This window comes from Sciurus vulgaris (assembly GCF_902686455.1).
Source record: "Sciurus vulgaris genome assembly, chromosome: 11".
Classification (NCBI taxonomy): domain Eukaryota; kingdom Metazoa; phylum Chordata; class Mammalia; order Rodentia; family Sciuridae; genus Sciurus; species Sciurus vulgaris.
The window spans coordinates 10852721-10872137 of NC_136472.1; the positions used below are offsets into that span (position 1 = coordinate 10852721).

Below are 19417 nucleotides of genomic sequence, written 5' to 3' on the forward strand. Positions count from 1 at the left end.
TTCAGTAGCCTGATGCCTGAGAAGTACCTGACAATGAGCTTCAAGTCTCCAGCAGGGATCTCAGGATGGGATTTGCCCCACCTAAAGATTGGAGCTAAGATTTCTGTGATCATCCAAGATGGCCACTCTGACTTCCAAATGTCTTGGCAAATGGGGAGCTGCAGCTTGGGGTGTGGAGGTGGTCAGCTGGAGGTCCTGGAGGCGGGGTGCGGTTGGTCAGTCAGGGTCCTTCAGGTCAGGTGTGCTTGCTGTTTACGGGATCCTGGAGACCGGGTGCTGTCAGTCAGTCTGGGATCCCAGTGATAGGGTGCAGTCAATTGGTCTGGGGGTCCTCGCTGCAGGGAGAACTCACTCAATGTAAGGGCCCCAGAGGTAGAGAGTGATCAGTTGGGCTGAGGAATCCTGGAGATGAGGCTCAGTCAGTCTGGCCAAGGGTCCTATGGGGCCTGGTTGTTGTCTCAAAATGTCAGCAACCACATGTAATCCTCTCCTTGATTTAAGTCATTTACCTCAAGTACCTTGTTGCCAAGACAGAAAGCTGACTCACATACTGGTATTAATTTTTAGATATATTTCAAAATATGTTTCAAATTGATTCAAGTCTGTGGGGTTCTTCCCTGTAATCATCCCATAAAATACTCTCCCTATCAATTCAGAAAAGAATATGTTTTTAAGCTAATTCCATCTAACTATACAAACACATTTCAGGTATTTATAACTATGTAAATATTCTGCCTCGTATTGCAAAGTATTGTAGTTTCTTTGAACTTCATGTGATTCATAAAGAATCTTGTACAGGATAATTCAGTATCACAATTATAAATGGAATTCATGGTTTTTGTTGCATTAATTTATTTAAATAAATTTTTTGAGAGTCCAAGAGCGATCCTGACTTATTCCTTCTTCTTGCTCTTTGTTCAGTGCCTCATTTATTTCCTACCATTCTGACACTTGACATGGTTCTGTTAGAACAGAGGATTCAACAGTTGACACCATTCTTTTGAAAGATTCTCCTCCCTCTTGGTGGCCATAGGTGTGGTATGTCTCCATGTGCAGTTGCTTTTAATACTAATAATCAATATGTCCTTAGATTCGGATTATAGAGAATACTGGGAAGATTTCATGGTGTTGGGCCACAAAATAACATATAATAAATGTAATACTAATACTTAGATGAACTCATAAATAAGCAATTATGATTTGCTCATATTTGTAAGGTGCCTGATTTCTTTTAGTATACAATTCCTCTAAAAGTTATATATGAGAGTGTGTTCCTCTAAGCTTTGATGTGGTGTTTGGTCTTCATTGCTTTCTTAGTGTTTATGATTAAGTTTAAGGATATTTTTCCCACTTAATAAATAAATATGTTAATCATTGGTACAATTTGTATTCCTCCTATGTCTAGTTAGAGTTTTAGTCCTTCATTGAGTACATGAAATAGAATAAATATTAACTATAACCTGATTCCTCTATTCTCTGTTAGTAATAAAAAAACACGTTCCACTGTTAATAACTCACATTAGCATTCTTGAAAGGAGTAACATCTAGAGAATCTTAATGACATATTCTTTCAGGGAAATTAAAACTAAATGGAGCACGGTGACTTTTACCTTGCTGGGAATTGTTTTTCTTTTTATTTAAGCTATCATACAGTACAAACATGTTTCTTGAATAAGATCATTAATTATATTCTTGAAGATTTTTTACTTAACATTTCCTTGTATTAACCATTAAATGATGTAACCTATACCAAAAAAAAAAAAAAAAAAAAAAACTCTTTTAACAATAAAAATTCAGACTCAGCCTCAGAAGACTTGGTGTCTCTGTTTGCTATTTCTCCATCTCACCAATGACTCCCATCCACCTTGGACCACTGACTGCTACTAGGACTGGAGCCCAGCAGATCAGTAGTCAACCTCTGGAATTCCTTAGAAGTGTGTCACTTTGATGGAGGTATCTCCCTGCTTTCTTTTTCTGGAAACTTTCCCCCTAGAACAGATATGGTAAAATTACAATGACATAAACACAAACATGAAAGGACATGCAGAAAGAAGGCATGTCCTGCATTCTTTAGAGCAAGCTGATCCTTTCCCCACCAACCTTGGTAAAAAACATGGCACGTGCCCAAGGATTTGATTAAATCTTGTGAAATAAAAGACAAACCTTCTTGGGAGCATTTGGAAAGCAGCTTTGATAGTTTCTACTGTCATCCTTGGGTATCCTGACATTCTCTAAAATTGTCTTTGGAAAAACCAGGGAAGTGTACCAAAGTTTAAAAACTTTCTGCAATCCTTCATCATTATATAATTTCTTTGTTTACCATTGCATTCTGCTCTTTTGTGAACACTTTTATTCTTAGTGAAAAACAGATGGTCTGAACCTCACAGGCAACACAAAAAGACTCCTTCCCATTGTTGCCTGTGGAAGGGGCCCTAGTCCTGATCATGATCTCCCCTGGGTTCTGCAGTGACCAGGAACGAGCTTCAGCCTATAAGAAATGACAGTGCCCGTTTATCAGCACTTAGTGGGTTTCAGGATAATAGAACTTGGAGCATGAGATTTGGCATTAGCATTTGGGCATGTTTGTGAAATACCTTCAGGTGTCTGTGTCTCACTGTGTTCAGAAAGGCAGGGGAGACTTGATTTTGTCCAATTTACCATGGAAACTACTAGTACGGGCTGAGTAGATATGGTCTGTATGATCTAGAGTTCTTCAGGGGACATCTCGTTAAAAGATATTATTTTACTAAATCAAAAGCGCTGACTACCAGGAAAGAGTGTAGGTCTAAGCTTGACAGAGAATGAGTGGCCCCAGTGGAATATGCCTTGCCATCTCAGACCTATGGCACATAAGTCCTCTAAGGGACCATGAGAGGGTTCACTCACTCATTCTCTATATCTTGGAGGGAGTCAGGCAGAGGCTGATTCCTGGTTTCTCCGGAAGGAGAAAGACAGCAAGGCCAGTGAGGATGCTGGAGGTTCCATAGATGATCCAGGGCAAGAGTGCAGAATACATCTCCAGGATCATCAACAGGGGTGCCAGCGCAGCCCCCAGGCTACCGCAAGCTCCAATGATTCCTAAACCTGTTGCCCTTGAAACACAAACCACAATACATACTTAATCTTGGGAGATTGAGCACAGGGTTTTTGTCAGCTTTTTGTATTAATTATGGAAGAACACAAGGGTTGTTCTTAGTCAGATGAAGAGAGATGACTTGCTCTTGCTTTTGAATTTTGTTTGGTTGGCTAGCAAATTTTCTCAAGTTCAAAGACTCTTAAGACATATTTTACCACTTAAAAATGTTATTACTCATAATAATGTTATTATTTTATTTCATTACATTACTCATTTTATTTTATTTTGCATTTACTTTATTTGTATTGGTTCAATTATGTAAAACAATGGGATTTGTTCTGATATATTTGTATATGAACATAATTTGGTCAAGTTCATTGTACAGTTTCTCCACTCCAATCCTCATTCTCTACTCTAGAGGACTCCCTTCTATTTGAATGAAAATTCATCTTCTTTCTACCTTTCTAGATTCCACATATGACAAAACATTCAACCACTGAGTTCCTGCCCCTGGCTTATTTCAATCAGCCTTGTTTTCTTCAGTGTCATCCATTTACCTGCAAATGACCTATTTCACATTTACTTATGTCTGCATACAAGCCAGTGTATATAAGCACCATATTCTCTTTATCCACTCATCAGTTGATGGGCACGTGGGTTGGATTCATAAATTGGCTCTTGTGAGTTGCACAATAGCATCTCCAATTTAGGTGATTCCAAAGAATTCATGAGATTTACATTAGTGGTTTATTAGTACACATAAAAGTATCTAGTAAAAAGCTAATGTTGGGTAAACACTGGCTATATTGCTATCAATTGAGTACTTTTGTTTTCTTCTCTTGATAAGTCATTGAGCTGGGAAGAAATGTTTTAACTCTGACAGAAAACCTATAAGACATTGTACCTGAAAACGGTGGGGAGCAGTTCATTTGTGTGGGTAAACAAACAGGTATTAGAAGCAAAAGAAAATCCTCCTCCCAAGGCTGTCAAAATCATACGTGTGGTCTGCATTTCTGGAAAGAGGAAGACCCAGGAGAGTCAGGAAATCTGAGATGAAGGAATCTGCATCCCCCAAATTACAAACAGAAAACACCCTTACTGGAGATCTTCACAGTATAATATATACTGTGGAGAAAGTACTTTGAGGTAAAATTTGTGACTGAGAGATGTGACTTACTTGCATAGTTTGGTTTATGGTGAATAAAAGGTTCTGAATAGTTGTATTCAGGCACCTTACCTCTTCATGTTTAGTTAAGAAAACAGAGAAGATGCTGAATGTAGGAAAAACTCACTTTCTTAATCTGTCCACTGTCTACTCTACCCTTCATGTGGAAGGTAAGACTGTCATGTGGGAATTACTGAGGGGTAATTCCCCACTCATGCAGGCACTCAAGGAGTTCCCAACCATGGTCCATGAACAGTATTGGCATGGAGTGAAGATTATAGAAGACAGCCATAAAAGGACAGGAATCCCACATGAATGGACAAGCTGTACAATAGCCTGATCTAAAGCAAAGTTTCAAGACTCAAGAATAAGTACTTCTGGTATGGAAAATATATCAGACTTTGGAAAACACTGAAGGAAACCTTCATAAAGTCAGTTTTCTACTCAATTAAAAAATCTCATAGAGCATTAAATCTTGGAGTGGACTTTGTTGCAGGGCAGGAAACTGACATTAATTTTCACATTCAAGAGGAGTGGAACATATAGTCAGTAATGGTGGTGCACACCTGTAATCCCAGCATCTCAGAAGGTGCTCTTGGTGGGAGGACCAAGAGTTCAAATATAACCTTAGCAAGTTTGAGAGGCCTTAAGGAATCAGCAATACTTTGTTTAAAATGAAAGAGGTGGGGATGTGGCTCAATTGTAAAGTGCTACTGGGTTAAGTCTGTGGAACCAATGAGATATAGAGAGAGGAGTACAGCTCACCAATGTGGTATTTTGTAAACCACATTACAACTCAAGGAGCAGAGCAAAGCATGATTGATATGTTGTCACTGCTATAAACCTCTTCTCTACTTGACCACAGGGGATTTTAATTCGTTAAGTCAGGATGACTCCCAAAACCAGGATTGCATTTCTGGTGACCTAAGATGAGACTCATGAGGGGACACACAGTTTACAGGAATAAATCACTGAAGGTGAAGTAATAAGACAGAGACATACAGAGGAAGGGGATGTACAGTGTGGTTGTATTAACTAATAAGGATGAGTCTAGACATACATGTTTGCAAGTGTCTTTGTCCAATGTGGAAATGATGTATGCTGATTGAAAGAAACTCAAACCTCAGAGGCATCAGTTTCAAGGTACTTCTTGAACAATATGAGGACAATCACATATCTCAGTCAACTTTACTGACCTTTGGCTGATTTCCTACCAATTCAATGGCAAAATGTCCTAAAAGCTCAACAGGTTTCAGGGAATCCTTTGAAACCAATTGTTTGGATTCCTGTAGCCACAACCTGAAAAATCCTCAGGAAAGTGGGGAAGATTTCCTTTTTTTATCCTGTGGGTCCTCACCTTCAGGCACAAGTACAATGGTCATAAAAATGATTCCCACCATGGATGCGAAAAAGAATAGGCTTATTCGACGACCCTTGTGATTCAGTGTCCAAATAGAAACATAATTGGTTGGGATGTTGACAGCACCAATGAGAATCTGAACCAGGAAAACATTGCTTCCCAGGTGCTGCAGGTGCAGTAAAAGGCCAAAAGTGGGCAGCATTGTTGCAAATCTGTAGTAAACAAAGAAGAAAGGCACACTATGAGGGTTAGCCCTTGAAGGTAACAGCAGATAAGTCTGGATGAGTTATTTGTTGGTGTTAAAATGTACTGGCATATCTCTTTTGTGGAATATTTGCTTGCAGGAGATTATTTTATAATTATACTAAAACAAATTTATGATGCTGGAGACCATCAGTGATATTTAGCCTGGGGAGATGTGAGGCATATTGTGGAAAAACAGGATGATCTTTAGGATTTTTGAATATTTTCTGTTCTTGGTCTGAGCGATGGATATATCTTTACATATGTAAACACTCATTGAGTTGCATATGTTTATGCAATTCACTCTTTCAAATTTTACCACCTTTAAAAGGAAAACAAACAATGAAGAAAATAGTGACAAAAGTTTTACAGGATTGAAGTTTGCAGAACCAGTCTCCAGTGTGAACCTGGCAGTGTGATATGATGAACAGAACTCCTCACTGTGCAATGGTTCTGTGTCTGTTCATAACCCATACCCCAGCCATAGCAATGCTCTTTATATTCTCCTCACTTTTTGTCTCCAAAGCTCTGCTCCTCATATATTGTACACATTGAAACAAGAAATACACTCATTCTCCACTACTTTCTAATGCATGGTGTGAAGCCTACCTGATCAAGGACAGGAGACAGATCCGTTTACATAGGTTGGGTGTGTGGAACAAGTCACACAGAGAACGTTTTATCTGTGCTGCCTTCAGCTCCTCCTTCATGGTGGATCTTACAGCCTTCGATAATAACAGAAACAACTTGTTCAGTTGTCAGAAAAAGATGGGTATTGTGGAAGCACTGAGCACACACAGAGCTTAAGTTCAAAAACTATCATATTTAGTGAAAAATACAGACATTGAAACAAAGGCAGGCATACAAGTGGTGTGGTATGTGAACCTCACCTATCACAAGAACTTCAGGCAAATTGTGCAATGAAGACATATTAAGCAGGAACTGGAGAGGAATGTAGATCATTGAAGAGTGTGTATGTTAGAGATTTATATGAGGAAGGGAACCAGATGATGAGGTAGTGAGATTCCAATACAAAGCCCCATTCATATCATAGGGCTGTAGAATAGTTGACAATGGAGTTTTGTTCTCCACTAGTTGCTAATGTTAGGATAATGGATTTCCTTTCTCAGGAAGAATCATTTCCTATCAATTTATTTTTTTCATTTTGTTAAATTTTTTTGTCATCCTTTATTTATTTATTTTGAGTCATTCTATTTTGTAGAATACATTGCATGTTCTGTCTCCATAAAAGAGGAGCCTGGAATTAACTTGAGTTTGGAATAGGGGGATTTTGCTTTAATTTGATTTAAACTCAGACATGGTTTTTTACAGAAATTCTACAGTGGCCTTTCCACTGAACAGTGATATGCCATGGGCAAGGTGACTGATATTGCTATAGTTCAATTTCCTTGTCATTGAAAGAAGAAGAAGAAATAAAGAACCAGGTTCAAGAGAAATAGGAAAACAAACAGCACAATAGTTCATTTCTTCCCAAATTTTTCTAGGCCACTTAGTAGGTTATAACCATGCATATCAAACTATTTCTACCAGAATGCTTCTACTTATTAATTTACAGTTATTGAGAAATATTAACTCCATTGTCATGCCTCCTCTACAAGTGCAACAATACTATAACTGTCACTAGAAAGCTTCCATGATGAAGGGAATTCTGAAAATTGGAGCTACTCCCTGGGGACTCCTACACCATCAGGAATGGCCTTACAGCTTGTAGCCATAGCTTCAACAGCACAATACAGGTTTTATGCTTGTGTTAGAGAGGCATTCCTGGTGATGCTGTCTGCATCCCACACATAAACTCATGATCACTGGCCATTTTTACTGTTATTACTAGAAAAGAATTGCCTCCAAGAAGTCCTTAAATCCATGTCAGATGAGGGCTACCATGCCTAAAAGTGGCCTTCAAGCCCTTCCAATATCACAGTGCAACAGGGTATGATGGCTTAATTTGCTAGTAGAAACTCTGTTTTGATGCGCTAAGAGAAATGAGCGGAGCTTCCAGAGATATTTAGGTAGGTGATGATAGCTAACGTTAGGACCTCTCCTTGTGTGTTCTTCCTGGTCACTCTTACTTGGGGAGGAATTACCATATATTCAAATGAGTGTTTCCTTGTTCTTCATGTTTTACACATGCATCTTCCTCTATAACTTCCATTCTATGCCAATCATCATGCCATGCTTTGGCAAAAAGCCTGGAACAGTCTCAGCTCTCCAGTCTTGCCTACATAGGAGACTTATAGTTACTTCATTCATGTTTTTAAGAGCTCTTTATTAACTTTTTAAATGATTTATGAGCCTGTTGAGATCATAATTTTAAGTGGAAATAGATTCTGATGGAGTTTAACAAGCTACAGAAATTAATGATTGCCACAATTCTGGATTCTAGAATTCTTCAAAATCTTCAAATGTTGGAGCTAAACATTTCACCAGGGCACCACTAACCTTGCCCTTCTGGAGCCATTTGGACTTGACTCAACTGCAAAGAAACATATCCCTGAATATTTAAGCATGGATAGTTCTACCCTAACCTCAAAGACACATTTCACACACTACAACGTTCAAGATGCATTCAGAGCATCCGTCCCTACATTGAGGTTAGGTTTCCAACCTTGGAATTCACTTTGATCCCTGCTCAGAAATTTTAGTTTTATCAAACCCACTGACCTGGTCAGTGTGGGTGATCTTTCTGAAGACAGGAGCTTTTAAATTTCTATCCCCCATCTGTTAAAGAATTGTCACAGGGAGACATGGGACATGCTAATAAAGGAAGAAAGAAAGATAAGGGAAGGAGGGCAAAAGGCACAGACCCAAGGCAGAATGCATCTAGAAACTGAGAGAGCTATATTCAAGAGCCAGTAGAGGAATAAAACAAATCACCTGAGATTTGGGAAGATGTTTATGAATGTGATCATAGATAGACAGAGGACACAAAAAACTTTTTATTTCTCAAATTATGTCATTGATGTACAGTTGATATTGAAAAGCTGTGCATGATTTTAAACATTGTGTCATTAGAAAAACTCTCAAACAATTAAGAATGCAAGGTTCATTCCTCAACACAATAAAAGACATATATGATAAATCCACAGCTACCATTGAACTTATGGGTGTCAGTGCAGCACCCATCTTTCTTGGTAGTGTATAGAATAAGACAGGGATGCCACTCCACCACTACTATTCTTCATAGAACTAGAAGTATTCAGTTATCAGGAGAGAGGAAGAAAGAGAAGATATATATCAGATGAAAGGAATTAAGCTACCCTGCTTGCAGTTTATGAAAAGAAAATGCTAATGACCATCAAAAGCTGTTGGAACTCCAGAGCATATAGAGGAGGATCTGACTACATGTGGTGGAATACTACTCATTCATGGAAAAGTATGAAATCCTGTTGCTTGCTTGTGACAACAGGATGACCCTGGAGGACTTTATTTGAAGTGAAATGATCAAGATACAGGAAGATGGATGCCACATAATCACACTTATATGTGCATCTATGAAACATGATTTTATAGAAGAAGAAACTATGATGATGGTTTCCAGAGCCTGTGGTTGCTCATGATGGGGAGGAAGAAGAAGATAAGATGTTGGTCAAAGTTCTCAGAACTATTGTAGGATCAAAGACAATATATTGTAGTCTTTTAAAAATGTAAAGTATATGTTATTTGGTCTCTATGGAAAAAATATGTTAGGTAATGCATCTATTAATTAGCTAGAATTAAACCCGGTATATGTACTTCAAAACATCACATTGTAAAGATTAAAGCATACAGTATTATCTGTTAATTTATATAGTAATCAAATATAAAAATAAAGTCCTGGGAAGGGAGATAAATTCATTGAATTTGCGGAGCAAATGGAAGAACAAATCAGGCTGTTTGTCTCCTCTGAATAAAATGTCTGTGACCAGGCTTTTCAGTAACAGCATATTATCTCTTTAGAAACCAATTAATAATATGTCAGGCTATGTCTTCCCTGTCTCATAAGCACCGCCCATCCTGCTCACCTCCATGGTTAGGTCGTCTGCAGAAGTCTGCATTCCATTCACCCGTGCAGCTTTTTTAAGTTTCTGTAAGCCCTCCTCAGGTTTGTTGTTGATAATCAGCCACCGAGCTGACTCTGACACCCACCTGATCAAAATGATGGAAGTGTCATCAATTCTCACTTGTTATTGTCCACATCGCCTTCTTTCTCCTTCCTTCGAATACCCACCACTTGCTCAGCTTAGCAAATTAACATGCTGTCATGTTGCCTGGTACCGTAATGGGGCATACAGGAAATGATGCCTGCATGCAGTGCACCTGCACAGCGGGGAAGGCAGACATGAGCCCTATCAGCTCCCCTCTTGGTTGGATACACATTGACTATGGAGCTCAGAGCACTGGGGCATGAGAAGCACTGAGCTCTTCAGACCATCTTCAAATTCCTTGAAAGGGCATGAGAAATACTTATTCATAACATGTTCTTTTCCTAAAATAAGCAACTCCCAAATATCTTTGCTTACTGAAGTTCCATGCAGACTAGAAGCACTCCTGCTCCTTCCACTGGGATGGAATCTGGATACAGCAGCAGCTCCATCTACCACTACACTCTTGTCTATGTACTGAGAATAGTAACATTACCCAGGTTGCAGATTTGTTATGAGGGTGAATGACATCATGAATAAGTGCACCAGAGGGTACACCATCTGGTCTTCCTGAACTCATCTCACTGTATTAATCTGTAATCATCTCTCTGAGTCATTTCTCACCAAATAGGCCTCCTCCCTGAACCAGCATCTTGGGAGGATGAACATCCATGCTGTCTTAAGTCTTCATAAAGAGGAAAAAAGGAGAGCCCTGGAACAACTATAGAAGATTTCTAGTTTGCATTCACACTCCAACTGGAGAAACGGTGCTGTTCCTTCATTAAAGAGCTCTGGTGGAATGCATGCAGGATTTTGTCAGGATGAGCCCAACTACTATTTTTAACAGTAATGCTCTAATGAGAAATGGCACTTAAAACCCACAAAAGTAGTTATGGAGGGAAATTTCTTCTTTCTCTCATCCATTATCACCTCCAAGAATGAAAGCACCCAAATCTCTGTTGGGAATTTCTTTGCAAAGCCATGCACACAAATACATGGCATAGTGGAAGCTAATTTTCAAGTGCTTCTGCTGTAATGGAAAATGTTTTTGAAAAATTCTATTTGCACACTGCCAATTAATGTTTCCAAGCAAGAACAAACTGGAAATTCCTGAAAATTCAGGTTAGAATTTATTCCTATTCTGCTTTTGTGGTCACTTGTCTTTGAAAATAAAATCAGGGTATTCATAGTTAATCTGATTTGTAAAACAAAGTCTTAAAAGTGATTTTTTAATCTGTAACATGAATATAATGATATATCTTACATTTTGTCTAATATAGTAAGTATAACACTAGGTTAAATAGAAATTTCACTTAAACAGAATACCTTTTGGTAAAATAATAAATCTTGCAACACTTGAGATACAATTTGCACAAGTATTTACTAGTTATCTTATTTGAAATATGAACCAAAATTTGGAAGAACAAGACAAGCTGCAGATATAAGCTCAATTGTTCTTAAATGGGTGTTTTGATGGCTGTTGCCATCGCCCAAGGCTATCAAAATCCAGCTCCTTCTCTTTTCCAAATTGGACTCTTACCAGTGACTCTCCAGGGAGTTCCAGACCTTCAGTTCTGACCTGGGGCTACGTGATTGGCTCCTCTTGTTCTGAGGCTCTGGATTCTTGGGGTGAGCATTTCCTGGTTTCTTCAGCTCTCGAGTTGGCAGACAACCTTTATGCTACTATCTGGCTTCTGGTCATAGAACCCTAACTGATATACTGTAATTCACTCTAAGACTTACCAGAGGTGGAGGGGAGACAACAGTGCAAAACCACCAACAGGCTGGTTCTCCTCACCACACTGAAGGCAGCCACATTTGGCAGATGCACTCTTGGGTCCATATGTCCAGACTCAAACCAGAATTGGCTCCAACCATAAGAGAAGTCACTCTATCCTACAGTTGTGAGCATATCTGAAACCACTGTGTCACAAACAACCCAGACATGCTGATCCAGATTCCTGGATCAGTGTGGATGCACAGGGATTTAGAGACCACTTATTTTGGGTAAAATCATTGCTGTGGCTTCCCCTTCTTATCTGTGCACATTCTTGCTTCATCCTCGAGGATGAATTTCTCATACTCACACTGTGCCCAACAGGAACCTTCCCATCCTTCCTTATACTCTAGACTGATGCCAAGCCCTGCCATGCAATAGCCAAAGTGATGACCCAAGTTGTCAACTTAACCACAAGTGCTTCTGCTGATTTTGCCTCTCTTGGGTCAGTGCATAATTTCATGGATCCTCCCACACCTGGTTCCCTCCTGCTTATTTCCCCTGTGTGTTAGCCCTTGTGTTTTAGCCTGCCTTTTTGTTTTGTTTCTTTCCATGTATACACTATCCTTTCCCTGATGATGGCTTCACCTGAATTTGCACCCATCCCTGCCACTGACTGTACCCTTGGCCACTTGGGCATCCATTTTCAGGGCTTAAGAAAATTCTAAGTATAGAAAAGAGTCAAGGCCCCAAGTTAGGTGGGACAACATCCAAATCCACAAGAAGAATATTCAAAAGCCTAAACTTCTGCCCTTATCACTCGTCTAGGAAATTCAGGGCAATGTGGGTCATGGGGGAATTAGGCAGGAACAATTGGGGACCCTTACTCAGGAGACCCCACCCTACTCCTCTAGTAAAGAGCATGTGAACCTAAGGACCTGTCTTTAACTACCCCACCTTGCATTATGAAAAGAGTCAACTTTCCGGAAATATCAACAGCAAGATCTGATTTTTCAAAGATTTCCCAACCATTCCATGAAACATACACAGAGACCCAGGTTTGACTACAGTAACCAAATCAAGGGAAGTTCCTGCTTAAGATCCCAAACATACTACTTGCATCTCATGTGTCTAATGTAAAACTCAGGAATGAGATTTTGACACATATGCAATAAGGATTATTGGCAAGGCTCAAAAATCTGTCTGTCATCCTGCTTAGCATAAGCCCTCTAAAAAAAAGCTCATCAAAGACAAAAACTCCTGATGGCTTATTAGCCCAGACCCCCTCAGATACCAGGGTAGAAGCATTTGTTCTGTCCACACTACATACTCTAAGCATATATTCCTCCAATAAACTCTCCTAGCTCAGAAAGAAAGAAAGAAAGATTATTCAGGGTCCTCAATTTCATCTGACAGTCCTACTTGCCCTGCTTCTCAATTACACATAGAAAACGGTTCTGAGAGCACATCCTCAGTTGTAGAACTAAGACAAAATGAATGTTTATGTCCTGATGTCACCCACATTCCCATCCCATGAACCCATAAGGGAAAGAGGAAATTTGTTTCATACCTTGAGGAAATAAATAAGAAGAAAATGGGTATAGACACAACCAGCTGGAGAGCATGCCATTTTCGAATACCATAAGCTAGGCTTCCCAATATGATCTGTCCAATACTAGAAGACAATAATGCCACTGTTGTTACTGTAGCTTGGTATTTTGGAGTTGTCCATTCTACAACTGAAAGAAAATATCACTGAGTGTTTACTTCAAGCAAAGGTAGAATACCAAGGTAAAAGTCAAAGTTTAGTTAATGTCCAAGAGTCAGTGCCAACTTACTGAGAAGAATATTATTTGTCAGGATGGTTGGGGTGGACATGCCAGCCAGGAGGCGTAGTGAGCAGTAAACCAGGAAGGTGGGAGCCAAGGCAGCACAGGTTTCTGCAACAGCCAGCTGGAATAGACTCCATGTAAAAAGTACCCTCCTCCCAAACCTATGGAAAAGGGAAAGATGGGATTTTGGAACAATACAACTGGTAGAACTTGGGACAAAGAAGGCACTTCACACCTATAAGAAAACCTGTAAAGGATCAGCAGCAGATATTCTCAAAAGCAAATCTCCCTCTTTTCAAATAGGTACTGTGTGACCAAGCATTCTCAAATTTGTTTCCAGTAGTTTGACACCAATTCAAGCTATATAAGTCATGCTGCATTGTTAGAGATATTAACACATCATAAATATCTCTTACACTAAATCGTACACATAGCATTATGAAGAGTCAATGTTGTGTATAAAGTATTTGAATCAGCCCTTTGGACTCTAGAACTGCAAAAATTATGGCTAACATGACATAATACAAACATCTGTGATGTGGTACATCCAGGTTACTGATGGATTGGGCAAGAGACCCTATCTGCTGAGTTTGGTTTGTAGGCCTTGAGCAACAAACAGATATGTAAAAACATAACATGTATTTTCTCACAGGAAATAGCCATATAAAGTTGACCCTTTCCTTAGGTTTGGAATGATGCAATCAGAGGTAATATGGTTGTTCATTCCCCATAGAAGGCTCACAAACACTGTTATGGATCCCCAGCATGGATCAGTATGTAGAAATTAGAAATGTGAGGTAGAAATACAAAGAGCACTGTGCTTGTATCCCCCAAATTAATGGTAAGTCCACGAAAGGAGAGAAAGAGGCAGCACAGGTAAATGTAAATTAAGATGCAAAAGTCCATCTGTCTTGTTTTGTAAAACATGGAATTGCAGATGCATAGATTACAAAGTAGAATGACCCTTAGTGAGAGGAGGAGGTGGGGATGCTTCCATGGTTTTTGAAGGAAAATTATCTTACATTCTTTTGAGGATCCATTTTATGTGAAAAATCACTCCTTTATTGCTTCATTGGAGATTCTCTCTTTTACTCTGAGATAAAAATTTTTATTATGTGTCATGGTGAAAATCTTTGAGTTCACTGATTAGATTTTATTGAGACAATTGGATTTGTATTTTGTGAGATTTTTCTCATATAATTTCTCAGCACCCTATTCTCTTTGTTCTCCTTCTGAGACTCCCATAGTGCTTATGTGGGTGCACTGAATGGTGCTCTGAAGGCCCTTGCATTCCTGGCACTTTCTTCAGTCTACTGTTAATTATAATTTAGTATTTTTTTCTGGCAACTCAAACTGATAATTCCTACTGTTCTTTATGCAAGTTCATACATTGATTCTTTGCCATTTATTGTAGTTTTCACTTGCAGATTTCTGTTTGTTTCCTGTTGTATAATTCCTATTTATTATTGATAGCCTCACCATATTTTGTTTTACTACCTTTCTTTATCTTCTTTTCCATTTTCTTTTTTTTTTCCATATGTGACACACTTATTTGAGTGATTTTCTAGGAATTCTGATGCTTCAACTTCATCAGAAATCACTCCTATGATATTTTTTTCCCATTTGAATGAGATATTGCCACTTCCACAATATGAGAACACCTTCTTGCCTTCTCAGCCATGAGAAGGTACAGCAAAAAGGAGCCATCAAAACAGCAGAGAGGAAGACCCTAACAGTGACCCAACGAACTGGTGCATTGACATTGAATTTTCCAGTCTCCAGATCTGTGAGAAACACAATTCTACTATATATAAATTACCCGGTCTGATGTGTTTCCTAGACCTACAGAACAGATTAAGACACATTATTCTCCAAAGAAGACTGGATATCAAAACCAAAGTCTTTCAATAGAAAGGCACTTAACAACTAGAGATAAAAGGAGACTTCCTGAAACTTAAGGGAACCTACTAGACCTGTATACAGTTAATGTCACATTCAGGAGGGAAATGCTTGGTACATTCACTAAAGATCATCAATTTAACCAGCATGTCAGCTCTCACAAGTGTTATTTAGTACTGTTCTGTAGATCCTAGCTGCTGTGGAGAAAAGAGTCAAAGGCAGAAGGTGCAAAATCAATAAGTTAAATTATACTTATTTGCAGAAGATATAATCATGTAATAAAAAATTTTAGGAATCTAAATAAAACTTTTAGAACCACTGATATTTGCATATTGCAAGACTTTTTCAAATACTCTCTCTGCCCATTACTCTCTATCTTTTCTCCTTTTGAGACCCCTATAGCTCATATGTGGGAGAACTACTTGGTGTTCCGGAAGTACCTTGCATACTAGTGACTTTTTTCAATTTAATTTTATTTTGTATTATTTATTAGCTTCTCAAACTTGAAGTTCCTACTATTCTTTATTCATGAATTTATTCTTTATGAAATGGTTCTTTATTTGTGAATTAATCATGAAGGCAGATCATAAAGTCAGTATATAAGTAAATTGAAGATTTGTTTTACCAACAGTTATTGACAAAAGGCAAGGGATAGAAAAATTAGGCAAAAATATACACAAATGATGCATGGAATACATAAGAAATGGCACTAATCACACAAGTGCTTGCTTTCATGCAATAATGGGCCACTGTTGAGAATATTATATTTTGAAGATTTCAACTTTATTTATTGTACATGCATAGCAACTGACCTACATCAAATTTCTACATGAGATTAAAAATATAAGATGTCTATAACCTCAGGATATGATAAAGATATATAATAATGTACATAAAAGTGACTATTAAAACACCAAGAATATTCTTCATATTCAATAATTTTTTTCTAATTCCTTAAAAAAAATTCTACGCAGCAGTGATTAGTACGAGGCAGTTAAAGCTACAAAAGACTACACCATAGCCTTGAAAAGTAAGTAATAGGCAATAAAGAATAAGGGCAATTGTTGTCTGTCATTTCAAAATAAAGAATAAGGGTAATGGTTGTCATTTCAAAATGATATTCAAAGGCACAGGATCAAGATTCTCGTGCCGCAAATTGTGACACCAGTTGTCAATAGCTTCATTATACTACATGATTGAAAAAGTCATTTCTCAAAAACTGTTTTGGCAAAAGCAAAATTGAAGGTGACTGGCATGACCTCTCACACACCACAACTGACTTGTTATGGACTCTACAGAAGGAATGGGACACTCCACCCATCCTGCATTGGACACCCAGGCCACCAGAAGCATTGGGTGCAGTACCCGCAAGGGACTGAGCATGATGCTCCTGGGCAACACTGACAATGTTCTTCTCCCTAGCAGCACACTCAAACAAGCTAGATCCAATGTGGTGACACATCTTCCTCTGTCTTCCCATTGTTAACTCTGTGATCTTTCAAATCCCATGTTGTGGCATCTTCTTTAGGAATCCTGTAGTAAAACACCTCCACATCTGCACTCTGGACTCAAACATTTAAAAGCAGCACTCATCATACTGAAAGAAATTTAGCATTTGTGTTTGTAGATCCCTGGAGAAAAGGTACCCCTAAAACACTAATTTTTTTCATATGCACAAATGTTTCATCAGTCAATGAGTGTACCCATGGAAATAGAGAGTTGGGAACCAGAGACACTCACCTGTCTGCCAAATGGCCACATACAATCTCTCCCATCAATATTCCAGCCATGAAGAAGAATTTAGCCACTGAATTCAGTGACTGAGATTCACACACCAGGTCCCACTGGAAGACAAGGAAACCAGCATAACAAAAACACCTTCACACCTCCTGCAGTTTTCAATAGATCAGGTCCCTGTCCTCTTCTACAGCTTCCCTCTTCAAATATATTTGAATTATATCACGCAGGCTTCAGTTAAAAAATTTTATCTATGGAGGCTACCTTCCACCTGTGGGTTACATTAATGATCACTTTGAACCCATGATGAGAAGTTCTCAAATTTGGCCACCATTCAAGGACCTCGAGGAATGTACTGAACCCTGAACATCAGTGCATACCTTCTCATGGGATTACTCTAGGAGTCCACTCTGGTTATTGAGGTTTTGATCACCTCACCATATACATCTAATTGGCAATCAAGGCAGGGTATTACTGACTTAGTCTAACATTTTTAACAAGACTTGTGATTTACTTGCTTTATCTGTGATATTCACAAGAATAAAAGCACCAAGACAGTCAGTTCATATTTTTAATTTATCATTACAGTAAGGATGTGTCCCGTATTGCATAAAGAATCAATAAGTTCTGGGGGAAAAAAAGGAAAAACCAGCACTCATGTGGAGATTAGCAGCTCAAAGCATTTTCATTATTTTCATTGTTTCTACACACCCAGGTCAAGCACTCATGAGAGGAAAATGAAGCTTATTACCTCAGTCACAGTGGTGGAGAGGAAGGAGCTTCGGTCATATACCCAGCCATCCATGCAGGGCTCCGTGTCTGGCTCACTCATGTTTGAGAAGGTCCCATTCCAATGAAGGAGCTGCCATTGTGGGTGGATAAACGCTGGCACCTCTCTGGCCTCTGGTTTGAGTCTAGTGGGATGGAGATCCTCAGGAGGGTGTCCTGGCTGAGGGTCCCATTGGCATTGTTAGAGACTGTGTCATTGTCGAGGATGTGGACCCAGCAGCGATGACCAAGTTTGACAGCAGTGAAGTTCTCCAATATAACATGAGGGAACACCATGGCATTGCAGAGAAGAAGAAAAGCCATCTGAATTATCTGGAACCTCCCCATACCACCAACTTGATCTAGAAGGTCCTGAAAAGCCATGGTGGCTGAATGACTCTCCCTGACTGAAGCCAAAGTGGTTGTATCTAGATAAGTTCAAAGAAAAGTGTTCTATTGTCTTTCCCTGTGACACAGCAAAGGCTGTTGATCCTGAACTCACTTTCTCCTTAATGGTCCCCTCTTCAGCTTTGTGGCAAGTCCATGCAGCTGGTATGCCCTAGTCATCATGAAGTTATGTAGGTTACTCTTTTCTTTCAATCACTGAGGGATATATTTGGCTGAGCTGCTTCTTGTAATTAAATCTGTTAATGATCTACTTTGTGAAAATTCTTGTGGGCAAGGAACTGCAGTCATTTGGACACTGATCTCTAAATACTGTATAAATAAATTGGAGTATCTCTGCTAAGTGTGTTGCCAATTTTTACAGAATATGTTGTTTGCAATACTCATTGAAGTGTTTGATTTTCAATGAGAGAAGGTGAGAAAAAATGTTCGATTTGATGAATACAAAATCTTGATGACAGAGGTCATGAAAACCATCCCAAGTAAAATTAATGAGAGTGAAGTGTTGTGGTTTAGGCCCAAGATGTCCCCACAAATATTCATATGTTAGGTAACACAGGAGTAGTCAGAGTTGCTATGATTATTTTATGAGATCTCTAACATCATTGGTGGTTTAATTCATTTGATGGATTATTATGAGTGGGCTACTGAGTGGTAACAGGTAGATAGTGCCTGGCTGATAGAAGTAGATCACATTTTCATATAGAAATCATGAGAGCTGACATTCCTGTACCCTGAACTTTATGGAAAGCATTCAACTGTCAATCTTTTCTACAATGATCTGTGTCTGTTTTATGTGCTTTATTTATTTTTCTTTCACTTTTTCCTATTCTCCCTGTTTAACTTGCATTATTCTATGTTCACAAACATTGATTCTTTTTCTGCCAATTCGTATCTGCTGTTGTGAACATCAAATTATACAGCAGTTATTTTCCATTTTGACTCCCAATTTTCCATATGAAAATACTTAGAATATGTACATCTTCACAGCAATTGTCATGAGTCATTGTTACTTTTATTTCTTAAGAAAGTTATTTGAGCATGTTTTAACAAATTTCCTTGAAGTGCTTGCT

The 19417-nt window shown here is 38.7% G+C and overlaps 1 protein-coding gene and 1 pseudogene across 2 annotated transcripts in view; both read right to left on the reverse strand.

The window, feature by feature from the left end:
• LOC306638809 (organic anion transporter 7-like) overlaps positions 1–19417 on the reverse strand; it is a 285976-nt gene that overhangs the window by 104298 nt on the left and 162261 nt on the right. The window lies entirely within an intron of this gene.
• LOC306638808 (organic anion transporter 7-like) lies at positions 1798–18539 on the reverse strand (annotated as a pseudogene). The gene is made up of 10 exons (XR_013766794.1): positions 17923–18539; positions 17175–17278; positions 13542–13696; positions 13274–13442; positions 9867–9990; positions 6454–6569; positions 5599–5813; positions 3981–4089; positions 2887–3092; positions 1798–1989 (listed from the first exon to the last, which is right to left on the reverse strand). The product of XR_013766794.1 is annotated as an organic anion transporter 7-like (transcript).